This window comes from Sus scrofa, chromosome 13 (genome assembly GCF_000003025.6).
Source record: "Sus scrofa isolate TJ Tabasco breed Duroc chromosome 13, Sscrofa11.1, whole genome shotgun sequence".
NCBI classification, from domain to species: Eukaryota; Metazoa; Chordata; class Mammalia; order Artiodactyla; family Suidae; genus Sus; species Sus scrofa.
In genome coordinates this window covers 184145274-184158508 of record NC_010455.5, presented here as the reverse complement: position 1 = coordinate 184158508, position 13235 = coordinate 184145274, and the positions used below count along the sequence as shown (strand labels likewise).

The 13235-nt window shown below is 38.3% G+C and overlaps 2 long non-coding RNA genes across 2 annotated transcripts in view; one reads left to right on the top strand and one right to left on the bottom strand.

The window, feature by feature from the left end:
* LOC110256465 overlaps positions 1–1144 on the bottom strand; it is a 39292-nt gene extending 38148 nt beyond the window's left edge. The window contains exon 1 of the long non-coding RNA XR_002338011.1: positions 1019–1144. This is a non-coding gene — a long non-coding RNA (uncharacterized LOC110256465). The remainder of the gene's footprint in view (positions 1–1018) is intronic.
* Positions 1348–13235, top strand: part of LOC102164036 — a 135027-nt gene continuing 123139 nt past the window's right edge. The window contains exon 1 of the long non-coding RNA XR_002338010.1: positions 1348–1473. This is a non-coding gene — a long non-coding RNA (uncharacterized LOC102164036). The remainder of the gene's footprint in view (positions 1474–13235) is intronic.

The following is a 13235-nucleotide window of genomic DNA, read 5'->3' as shown; positions in this document are numbered from 1 at the left end:
GTTCTGAAAGTCAAAAAAAAAATCACAAAGGGAAGCCAATTTCAGTAAAGACTGGCAGATACAGAAGAGATATACTGTTATATTACATGAGAGAGAATTCTCTTACTACCTGTGAAAATATGACCAGACATAGCTAGAAGAAAAGGAATTAAAGTGCTAAAGTGAAGCAATGTGGACTGCAAAATTTAAAACACAGCTATACAGGCAAGCATTCTCCATCCAACACTAAGTGACTTGGAAAGTTTAATTTTATGTGTCAACCTGGCTAGGCCACAGTACCCATATTTGGTTAAATGTGAAGGTATTTTTTTAGATGAGATTAACATTTAATTCAGAGGACTTTGAATAGATTATCTTCCAATATACATTATACTCATCTAATCAGTTGACAGACCTTAAGAAAGAACAGACTGAGGAAGAGGGAACTACCTCCAGACTGTCCTCATTCTCCAGTTGCAACATCATCTCTTACTCAGATCTCCAGCCTGCTGGCTGACTTGGCAGATTAGAATTGCCAGCCTCGGCAATCACTTGAGCCCATTATTTAAAGTAAGTTTCTCCTCTCTCCTAGATCTATAACCATCTATATCTATGTATGTGCCTGTCTATTTATAAACAAATATAGATCTATAGATAGAATAAAAATACGTAGATACACAGATCGGATGGGTCAGAGAGAGTAATGCTTTAAGGTTGCTCTTCAAGGGAAAGACTCCAAGAAAAGGCAGCAGTGGTCTCCTGGGATGAATTCAGACACCTTTAAGCCGCAGCAAGAAAGTACTGCTCTGAGGGTGTGCAAAGGAACATGTGTTCTGCTTAACGGGGCCTTGTATGTATGTTGGCAGAAGTCAGACAGCTCCCAGCTTCTGCAAGAGAAGCCTGCTTCCGGGCCTCGCGCCAGGTGGGCTCCTGGAAGAGGAGTAGGTTTGCAATCCGCGCTTGCGCACTTTACTAGTACATTCTGGACGCTGTCAGCCCCTCCCCTGCATGGCCTGCACCGGTTCCCGGTCCCCAGTACCTCGCCAGGCCTCCAGCAGACTCCACTGCACAGTGACTGAGCTGGGCGGGTGGCTCCAGGTGTCCACGAGTATCAAGGACGATAGGAACGCAATAGGTGGCAGAAGCCAAACTCCTTACTGAAAAATTCGCACGACGGGCCTCTGGCACGAGGGCACTCAGGCGCCAGGGCCTTCAGGCGCTTCTCAGGCCAGGGCTCCTTTGCCGGCTTCCGTAGAGCCTGCAGATCCCACGGAGATCCCGCGAGATGGGGCTGCTTGTGGGACGTGGTTGGCTATGGGCCTCACAGTCTGATACCGCGTTTCTCTGAGCTGTCTCCCCGCTGCGCAGCCCGGTTTTCTCCCTGGATGTCGATTTGAAACCTTGAGAGTCTCCTGGCTGAAGTCCGAAACTACCCTTTACCCTGTACGCCAAGGGCAGCGAGAGACCGAAGAAAAAGGCAGCCAGTCCAGACGGGTAGGTGGCAGTTTTAATAAGCAAAGGGCTTACTGACGGGACTTGTCTTGGGCAACTGAAAATGAGTTAATTTCCGTTCTCATCTGCCACAACCTAAAGCGTTTATATCGAGACCTTAACACGGTTCAGTCATGTGTACAGTCTAGATGGTCTCAACGACACATTATCCTCTTAGGACGTAACATTCCAAGGACAAGAAGGGGGTGGTAAGGAGCCTCTAACTGCCTTAATCCTGCTCACTGTTCAATTTGCCACCATATCCTACCACTGACCACCTTCAGCATCCATCCCCATTTTCCCACTGGCTCTTAAAATCTTACATGCCACCCCTTTCCCTTTCTGCACTGTGCCCTGAGTCGTCAGCAGGGGGTTTAATTAGCATGGAGGTGGCTAGTTTTGCAGCTTTCTAACTGCATTGGTGGCAGATGCCTCAGCAACAGTATAGGCGCACACAAAAGAAAGCGCATATTAAAATGATAATTTCCAAAGTAAGTATCAGTTTTTTTCCATCAAGAGCCTCATAATTTGAAAGACGGATTTGAGTCCCCTAAGCTGGGGGCAGATCATTTAGGGCATTTGCTTGCATCCTTATGAGGTTAATAAAGATGTTAAATTAACAGACTCAACAGATATGGACACACACCATTCTGTGTGGATAATGGCACAGGTGCCACCTTGTGAGACAGTAATCTTGTCAAAAACCATCCTATTTTGGAGGACAGCTTTCCTTGTTATGGATATTTCATTATTCCCAAAGGACAAGCTTTGTCATGTCAGGCTTGCCAGGTGAATTTAGTTAAGTGCTTCTATTTGTGCTGTAACATCCTCCAGGCCAATGGAGGAAATAAAGACAGTGGACAAATGATCGTATCAGTGGAAAACAAAAAATGACCATCTGACCTTGAGGAGAGGGAGGTTGACAGATTTCATTAACGTAGGGGCAGATTCTCCCCTCTGCCCAGAAAAAACCTAGGGTGTTGCAGCCCAATTATGCAGGTGAAAGGCATGGCCAGAGATTTGTACCACACAGCCACTGGGTCCCATTTGATGCCACCCAATAAAAACGTGGACTGCTTGAGCACTCAGTGCCAGACTAGTTGCTGTCCTTTAAAGTGGCAGAATAACTAGCTGGTTCCCATATCCCTGATAAGATCGGGTTCCGTTTATACTGATTTTGCTATTTCCAACAAAAATGTGCTTAAATGTTCTAATGTCCATAAACCTGGGGTAAGCCACAGGAATCCATCCTAAATCTCAGTGTAGCCACCTGTGGCTCTGATGCTGGTATTTTTAGGACCCTTCTGGTCAGCTCTTTGGCATGCTGCCTGAGTAGTTTGTTTCAAAACAAAACAAAAATACTCTCACCCAGTGTTTATAGTGTGTGCTACAGGCCAGGTTTCTGGGTCAATACTGGTAATATCAGATAAATTAAGAATTCTGGTCCAATTTTGTTCTTTCTTAATATACTGCTTTAGGGCCCTCCAGTCCCCTCCCTGGAATGGTGATACGACCAGGGAAATTCCTAGGAGCTGAGAGGAACAGCCGCCCACATACCCAGCAGTTGGATAGATATCCTTGCCAGGTATTCAAATGGGCCCACTGTTGAAACCTATTTCCACCAGATGCCCAGTCTGTGACTGGAAGCCACAGCAAGAAGACTAAGGTTGAAAAGGCAAATATTTAGTGAAAACTTTTATGGGAACATATTCCCTTTCAAGAATTACACTGTAACCTGGTCCTTAGATACTAATATGGCTGCAGCTTTAGGAACATGACGTAGTTGTGCATACCGTCCATGTTGACCAGGACAGGTAGCACTGTAAGGTGTGGGAAATAGACTGGATATGGGACCTGATGCCAGACCAAGTCCCCCACCTATGTTCCTCTCTCCCTCCCTTTTGTGCGTATTTAAATAGATCCATCTTAGAGCAGGACAGTGGAATTCTAGGGGAGACTAAGTAGTACCCTCTCACCAAGGGATGTGAAGTAATTCACCCATCTCACTAGGACATCCTACAGCAAATTCCAGTAAACAGTTCTTTTCCCAGGTGTAATGTGACAGGGTGTTCTCAGCACATTGATCCATGCTGAGAGGGGGCAGTGGCTATTTCTGGTGACTTGCAAAACTTTACAGTATTGGATGTCTCCCCATGGGTCTCCAATCTGGCATATGCAGCAATAGGCCATACTGGTTGATCATTCAAATGTATTTAAGTTTGGGATAGTACTTTAGTCTACCTGGTCAGCCTGGTTTTTACTTGTTAGTGATTTTTTTTTATTTTGTTTTATTTTTATTAGAGTATAGTTGATTTACAGTGTGGTGTCAATTTCTTCTGTATTTCGCAGCAACCTAGTCATATCCATATATATATATATATATATATATATATATATATATATATATATATTCTTTTCCTCATACTATTTTCCATCATGTTCTATCCCAAAAGATTGAGCATACTTCCCTGTGCTGTACAGTAGGACCGCATTGCTTATCCATTCTAAATGCAATAGTTTGCATCTGCCAACCCCAAACTCCCCATCCGTCCCATTTCCTTCCTCCTCCTCCTTGGTGACCACAAGTTTGTTCTCTATGTCCCTGACTCTGTCTCTGTTTTGTAGATCGGTTCATTTGTGCCATATTTTAGGTTCCAAATATAAGTGATATCATGTAGTATTTGTCATTCTCTTACCTGACTGACTTAGTATGAGAATCTCTAGTTGTGTCCATGTTATTTTGTTCTTTTTTATGGCATTATTTTGTTCTTTTTTATGGCTAAGTAGTATTGCATTGTATATGTGGACCACATTATCTTATAATCCATTCATCTGTCAATGGACTTTAGGTTGTTTCTATGTCTGGGCTGTTGTGAATAGTACTGCAGTGAACATAAGGGTGCATGTATCTTTTTGAATGAAAGTTTTGTCCAGATATATGCCCAGGAGGGGGTTTGCTGGATTATATGTACTTGTTAATAATTTAATCTGCTGCTTTAATATTCCATTTTTCCTGTCTACCAGTCCTGCTGCTTGCAGGTTATAAGGAAGAGGTAGTCTCTGTCAATAGTATGTTCTTTTGCCAGGTCTTGCACATCATGTTTGTAATCCCAAACCACGATTTCATTAGGTTATCTGTTCTTGTTACTCAGCTTCTCTAATCTCCTAAATGATGGCAACCTGGTTTGCACAGTAGCAGGGGAAAGCTTGAGTTAGGCCAGGAACAGTGTTCAAGCACAGAATAAAACTTTCACTTGGTGGGAGGTGGCCAAAATAATCAATTTCTCAATCCTTCACTTATCGGGAACTCCAGTGGATGGCCCTAGACTCTTTTGGAGTTGCGCGGCTGTTGTTTGGAATACATAGGACATGTTGCTACTGCATTAATCTAGTCATTGTATTTCAAGGGCAATCTCTAGCAATATGCCAACCCACCCTGGTACTCTGTGGACATTCGTTCTGTGCACCCAGTCTACTGCATCTACGGAAAGGTAGTTGTGACGACTCATACCCAGGCTAGAGCTTTACCTTCCTGATTGCCAGAGAATCAGAGCTTTGTGAACTGGTAAATGGAAGCCAGTGAGGACTGCCTCAGCATCTTGTAGGCAAACCAAGTCTTTGCACAAGTCCTCACCTGATAAGGGATTATTCATCATCATCTTCTCACTTCCCTTTGTCAAGCCATAAAGCCAGTCCTTTTAGAGCTACAGTCTGGGCTTCTCAGTTATCACTAACCAAAGCACCCTGAGCTTAGTCCATTGGCTACTGTGGTCCCTTTCTGTTTCCATCCAGATGGTGTCAGTGTTGGGCTGATAAATTATTGCAGTCCACCTGGACAGGTTGCCACCTATCTGTATATTTAATTATTTCTCATTTTTAATGAAATACTACACCTCTTAACCCAGTAAATTGTTTATTAGAACAGCATTAACAACAATAATAGAATTATTATTCTCACTATGTGTATTATGAAGACAAAGTTATTACATTTATTTTTGATGTCAACCCTTAAATTACCTAAAATTCGAAGTATCATAAAATTGAATAAATATTTTGATTAAAATTATATATTTTAACATTTTAATTAATAAGCATGTAAAATTTTCTATTTGAAGCCTACATTCTTCCATATCCTCAGTTTAATCTATTTGCTACCTTCAAAAGAACCTGAAAAATAAATGATAAATTTATTTTTGTCTTTCATAAATACTTTAAGGGTTGACTCGTGAGCAGGAAGATAAGCATGTGACCCAGTCATGAATCTGAATAAGTAAAATACTCTGAGAATAAATAGCTTTCCCAGTAAATCAAATTAATTTCTCCAGAACAGCAAATAATTTAATCATCTTTTCTACCTTTGTACATAACACCCTGCCCTCCTGAAACTTTTACATTTACCTTAGAGCAGAAAATTGCTCAACTCCTGAAATCTTTACCCATCTGACTCAGTTGTACTCATATTTAAGGCTCATTTTGGTTGAGAATTGACCCGACCCAAAAAAAAAACAAATATTATACCAGCACATTTTCAAATGTTCTCAATATTTTAAATGCTTTGTCTCAAAACACCTTAGTAATTATCAGAATAAATCCATTATTGTACTACTATAAATATACCTATATTCACTTTATTTTCAAACTGAATGAACAATAAATTACATTTACCTGTCAGATTTCCATTTCAGGAGACTCAGTAGGGAAGAGGGGAGATGTCATTAATGCAATTTAAGGGCTAAAAAACAAAAATTAGTATGAAATACTCTCCTGCCATTGATTTAGCAGAAAAGACTTCAAGAGAAAATGAGCAGTAAAAATATGTGGTAACAACAGGCATAAATTGCACATTGTTGTACTTAGCACAGCACTGCAGCCTACTAGTTTATGAAGAAGTACAGTTATACTCTCAACACCACAGTTTGATATCAATTGATTAAATAATATGGCTGTTAACACCTAAAGCAGCAGTAGCTTAAGTAACCCTATAATAAAGTGATTACTGTGAGCACGTTAGGTAGGCAGTATAATAAAAGTTTGTAAGGCTCTCTAAATATTATAATTTGTAGGAAAATATAAATGATGGTCTATTGATTTCTATGTAATGCTTCTGCTCTATGCAACTGTAATAAAACAAAAGTATCACATAAATAAGCACCTGCACTGGTAATATATTGAAAAGTATTTGTGAGAAATTTTCATTTTTTCACTAAGATTTTATTTCAAACTCATTGGTCTATGTATGTAAATTGCATAGCAATATTATAGGCAAATAGAGGAGATAAATAAATGGAAGGAACTTATTCAAACTTATTCAAACTTGAGGAAGACTACAAATCACAGTGAATTTCAGATTGTGACGTTTATTGTAAATGGCACTAAAACTTTGAGTTCTGTTGTAAAATTATTGTTTTATCTTCCAATTAAATGACAGCATTTATCAGAGGCTTAAACAATGAGGTTCACAGAAAAGAAGTATTTCTGTCAGATCAGGCAAGGATTAAGAATTTCTGAATTCTACATCTATCTCTGAAGGAATTCTACTCCTACATGCATTTGATTATCTGCAAAATGGAAAGGGCATGGCCTATATTTTCATTAACGTTTTGAAGGAAAGAGGATGGGCGTGCTTCTGTTCCTTGTGATAGTGCCACGGATATTTCTATGCTATCCTAAAATACAAACCTCTGAGTGACTTTCAACTTTCCTCTGCCTTTTACATATTAAATCAAAGGCCACTTCTTGCTTTGTTCCAAAGCATAGTTTTTATTTTATGTTACCTTAAAAGCACAGCATGAAACAGGACGAGGGCATAGGTAGTGTGTGTGTTGTGGGTGAATAGAAGTGAGGGAAGGAAAAGTCAGAGAGAGGCAGGAGAGGAGGAAAAGAGGTCTGCCAGTGACTTTCCTCATGCACGTTCATTGTGAGCACTGCATTCCTCCAAGACTTCTGAGAACCATAGTTGCCTCCCAGGCTTGTCAGTTCAAGGGGAGGTTGTCTGAGACAATTATCACTGGGCTCCTCTTGTTCTTGTTGGGAGGGAGAAGAGGCACTCAGACACTCCCAATGGCACTTGTTGGTGGCTTCAGTAAAGAACCTGTAGCAGAACATAAAAATGTACACTGCTCCTTGGAGTTGGGATTCTGAAGACAGAGGCTGGCCTAGAGGTGTGATGCAGAAAAAGGATCTGCCACTCAGAGCCCCGTTTTCCTCAAAATCTCTAAATGAGGGCATATAACACCATCTTTATGCCAGTGCACCTACCCCCTTTTAAAGGTATGCTTCACATACAACTTAGGATATATCATAAAATCAGAGTTTAGGTTGAAAGGAGTCCTACCATCCAAACTTAACAAAGCTTCCTCTGAATTTTAACTCTGTGTATGATAGGAAGAGAGACAGACAGAAGGTGACACAGTAATGAGAAGTATTAAACTTAGAAAAGTTTTATGATATGAGTTTAAAAAAGATGAAGTTGAAAAACCAAAAGACTTTGAGTGGAATATCTGGAATTTCTAAGAGACAAATGAAAGGACATACTTTCTTTTTGTTTTATAACTATATGACAAACATTTCCTCAATTTTTGAACAAATTATCCCTTTGACCTATACAAATGTTTCAAAACTGGAAAAAAAAAAAGTGTTAAAAAAGTGTTAAAAAAGTGTCCTGCTTTAACCATTCAACTATCACCATAGTTCTAAGCAAATATTTTGCAAATAGTGGTAAGAAATACATCTTTATCATAAGTCTATATCTGATGATGCCAGTTACCAGCTTTGTTCTTCTTTAAGGATATTGTATCTATTTCTGGCCTTAACATTTTTGTCGGCAATTTATGATCCATTTGTTAACACACACACACACACACACGGACACACAAACACACACACACTGCTGTGATTAGTTTAAATCAACAAATAGATAAATTTAGTGAAAATTAACATATTTAAAATATTGAATTCTGGGACTTCCCTTGTGGCCTATGGCGTAACTAAGCATTGTCTATGCAATGGTTATGGTTCGATCCCTAGCCTTGGAACTTCCACATGCCATGGGTGCAGCCATAAGAAAAATCAAATGAAAAAATAAAATATTGAATAATCTATACCATGTACATGATCTCTCCTTTTATTTATTTATATTTTAAAGTTTTAAAGTATCATTGCATATTGTGGAACTCTAGTGTGTATTTTGTTAGATTTAGATAGATAGGCATGTGATTTTTAGAGTCACAAAATTGAACAGAAAGTACACAGCCCCCAGACTTGAATAGACAATCTCACTGTCAATATCCCACACCACAGTGGTACTTTTGTTACAACTAATGAACCTATGTGACACAACATTAACACCCAAAGTCCTTGGTTTACATTAGGACTCACTCTGGTATTGTACATTCTATAGGTTTTGACAAATATAAGATGGCATGTATCCGTCATTATAGTATCATACAGAATAGTTTTGCTGTCCTAAAAAATCCTCTCTGTTCCTACTATTCATTCCTTCCTTTCCCCAACCCCTGGCTACTATGGATCCTTTTAATGTCTTCATAGTTTTGCCTTTTCCAGAGTGTTGTGTGTGTACTTGAAATTATACAGTATGTGGCCTTTTCAGATTTACTTCTTTCACTTAGTAATACATACAATTTCACCATGGATTTCTTTTATTGCCCAGTTTTGTTCTATTGTTTGGATGTACTGTTTTATTTATTCATTTATTTACATTTTGGTTACTTCTAACTTTTGACAGTTATGAAGAAAACTGCTATAAACATTGAATAAATTGTTAACATTAATTCAAATTTGCAGTATTTAAACTTGGCCATCACATATTATCTTAAGTTCTGCTCTACTCAGTTTGTTAATTTTGCTTAAAATGTTTGGATTTATATTTGTGACATATTTGGTGTGGGCTTTCTTGTACAGTCTTTGAAAGGTTTTAGTATTAATGATATGATAACTGAGAGTTTCTTTTCGTGTACTGTTGCTCCAAGGTTTAAATATTCATGATGTGCTAGCCTAATAAAATGTCTTGGAAACATTCCCTTTTTTTATTTTCTGAAAGAGTTTCTATGGAATTTATATTTACTTCTTCACAATACTGTAAGAATTCACTAGTGAACTTTTTTGGCAATGTTGTAAATAATTGACTCACATATTTCATAATAGAGAAGTATTTATATCAATAATTCTTCTTGAATTATCTTGAAAATATTTTTTTCAAGAAATATCTCTGTATGGTTTAAGAAATTATTGGTATAAAATTGCTATTCTCTGGTAACTTTTTTTTGGAATTGAAAATTTTTTATTTTTTTTTACAGAAAAAAATACATACATTTAAACACAATTACATTCACACAGATTATTATATCATGGACCTTAAGAAACAGATTAAGTGACTCCCTCTGGAGAAGTGGAATGGAAAATATGCTGAGACAAATAGGAAATTTATTCTATACTTTATCCCATTTCGTATGGCTTTCATCTTTACTATTTAGTATTATCTATTACATTTCAGTTTTTCTTTAAATATTAGCATTATATTAAAATTGTTATATTATGCAACTAAAATTTATAAGAAGAAAGCTTTATATACCATTAAATATTTTATATAGCATAATAAAAAGAATAACTTAACTGACAAGAATAAAAATAATACACCCTCTGAAATTAAGTAAAATATAAAATGCATAAATTAGTTAAAAACCAGTGTAACTATATAAATATGTCCTCACAATTTGTTACATCTTATTGATTTTTCAATATAGGCATTACACCATTCTAGGTGATGTGATAAACAAGACATTATAGACCTTACATTGTACCATGGAGAGAAATGGTTATTAATAATACAATTGTAGAACTGTATTATTTAACTGTACAGTTGCATTGTTTAATTATAATTATTATAAATTCTTTGGTGGAGAGGAAATCAGAATCAGATCTAAGAAGACTTCAGCATTCCAAGAATGATGTTGAATGACCTCCTTTATGGTGGATTATGCACTTATTTACTATGAGATATATTTCTTCTCCAGAGATTCCTTTTTGTGTATCAATTGTAGATTTTTGGTTTGCAGTTATTCTGACATTTTGATATAAGAGTCTATATGTATATGAGATTGTTTTAAGTTGTTGTTCTCTTAATTGCAAGTTCATCTCCAGTGTCCTGCATTTGTACCCACCTCTTCTCATGATTTCAGATTTGGTGGTATAATTGTGCATGGATGATTTTGTATCTTTACTGTATATATGCCTTTACTGGTGAGCCTTGTCATTTGTGGTATTTTTGTTTCTTGTTGCTGTCTTTTCTTTTCTGCCTAGAGAAGTTCCTTTAGTATTTGTTGTAAGGCTGGTTTAGTGTTGCTGAATTCTCTTAGTTTTGCTTATCTGCGAAGGTTTTTATTTCTCCTTCAAATCTGAATGAGAGCCTTGCTGGGTAAAGTAATCTTCGTTGGAGGATTTTCCTTTCATCACAATAAGTATATGATGCCACTCCCTTCTGGCCTGCAGAGTTTCTGCTAAAAAAATCTGCCGATAACCTTATTGGGGTTCCCTTGTGTGTTACTTGTTTCTTTTCCCTAGCTGCTTTCAAGATTTTCTCTTTGTCTTTAATTTTGGTTAGTTTGATTAATATGTGTCTCGGTGTGTTCCTCCTTGGGTTTATTTTATATGGTACTCGTTGTGCTTCCTGGACTTGAGTGAGTGGTCTCTTTCCCATGTTAGGGAAGTTTTTGGCCGTTACCTCTTGGAATATTTTTTCTGTCCCCTTCTCTCTCTCTTCTCCTTCTGGCACCCCTATAATACAGATGTTGGTGCGTTTAATGTTGTCCCAGAGTTCTCTGAGACTCTCTTCATTTGTTTTCAGTCTTTGCTTTTCTGCATCCGTAATTTCCACTAATCTGTCCTCCACCTTGCTTATGTGTTCTTCTGCCTCCTGTATTCTGCTGTTAGCTGCTTCTAGTGAATTTTTTATTTCAGCTGTTGTATTTTGCATCTCTTCTTGTTTAAGTTTTATATCTTGGATCTCTTTGGTCAGTGTTTCCCGTAAGTTATCCATCTTTGCCTCCAGTTTATTTCTAATGTCTTGCATCATCTTCAGCATCAACCATCTAAAGTCTTTTCCTGGAGGCCGAGAATCTCCTCCTCGTTTAGCTGATTTTCTGGGGTTGTTCCTTTCTTCCTCATCTGAGTTATAGTTCTCTGTCTTTTCATTTTGATAGGTTTTTGGTGTGGTGACCTTTTTACAGACAATAGAGTTGTAGCCTCTCTTACTTCTGGTGGCTGCCCCCCTTGTGGCTGAAGTCAGTATGGGGGGCTTGCTGTAGGCTTTCTGATGGGAGGGGCTGATGCCTGCCCACTGGTAGGTGGAGCTGATTCTAATCCCTCTGGTGGGTGGGGCTTAGTCTTTGGATGGGATTAGAGGCAGCTGTGTGCCTGAGAGGTCTTTAGGTAGCCTGTTTACTGAGGGGTGTGGCTGTGATCCCACCTGGGTTGTTGTTTGCCCTGGGGCTTCTCAGCACTGACTGACAGATGGGGCCAGATTTTCCCTAAATGGCCACCTCCAGAGAAAGGCAGCTGCTGAATATTCCTGAGAGCTTTGCTTTCAGTGTCCTTCCCTCACAACAAGCCACATTCACCCTTGTTTTCCCAGGATGTCCTCCAAGAACTGCGGTCAGGTTTGACCCAGATTCCTATGGAGACTTTGCTTTGCCCTGGGACTTAGTGCACGTGAAAGTCTGTGTGCGCCTTTTAAGAATGGGGTCTCCGTTTCCGGCAGTCCCATGAAGCTCCTGCACACAAGCCCCACTGGCCTTCAATGCCAGATGCTCCAGGGGCTCTTTCTCCCAGTGCCAGATCCCCACACGTGGGAGTTTGATGTGGGGCTCAGAACTCTCACTCCTGTAGGCGAGTCTCTGTGAACCAGTTAGTTTCCAGTCTGTGGGGCTTCCTACACAGGAGGTATTGGGGTTGTTTATATCACATAATTGCCCCTCCTGCCTCTTGATGTGGCCTCTCTTTGTCTTCTGGAGTAGGATATCTTTTTTAAGGTTTTCGGTCCATTTGGGTAGAGATTGCTCAGTCTTTAGTTGTGAATTTTGTTGATTTTAGGAGAGAAGTTGAGCTCCAGTCCCTCTGGTAACTTTTAAGATCTAATTGAAAGACTTCCTTGTATTTCATCCCAATTAATTATAAATTATAACTTTGATTTAATTTTTGATCAGTCTTCTTAGAGATATGGACATTTTGTTAATGTTTTCAGAAAACCAGTTTTTACTTCTTTATATGATTAATTACAACTCATTGTATTTTGTCTGATCTGATTTTTCCTATGTCTGTGGAGGCAGAGAAGATATGTACCTACTTCTTGTGATAGATGCTTAAATACCATTTTTTCAGCCTGACTTTATTTCTGTTAAGTGCATTTAACTATAAATTTCCCTGTAACAGATGATTTTGATGCATCCCCAAATTTCATCATGTTGTATTTTCATTATATACATATAATCAAACTATATGCATATTTATTTTTAGATTTACTCTTTACCTTACAAATTATATTACTTATGAATGTCTATAACTTACTTTCTAAATATATAAGGTGTTTAGGTTACATTATTATTATTAAGTTCTAGTTTAATTCTGCTGTACTGATACACTACATTCTAAATAATTTTATTATTTAAAATTGTGTTGACACTTGATTTATGGCCTATTATGGTCTAAATTTGGGCTGTATATATTTTATTTTGGTGACTGCCCCATGTGAA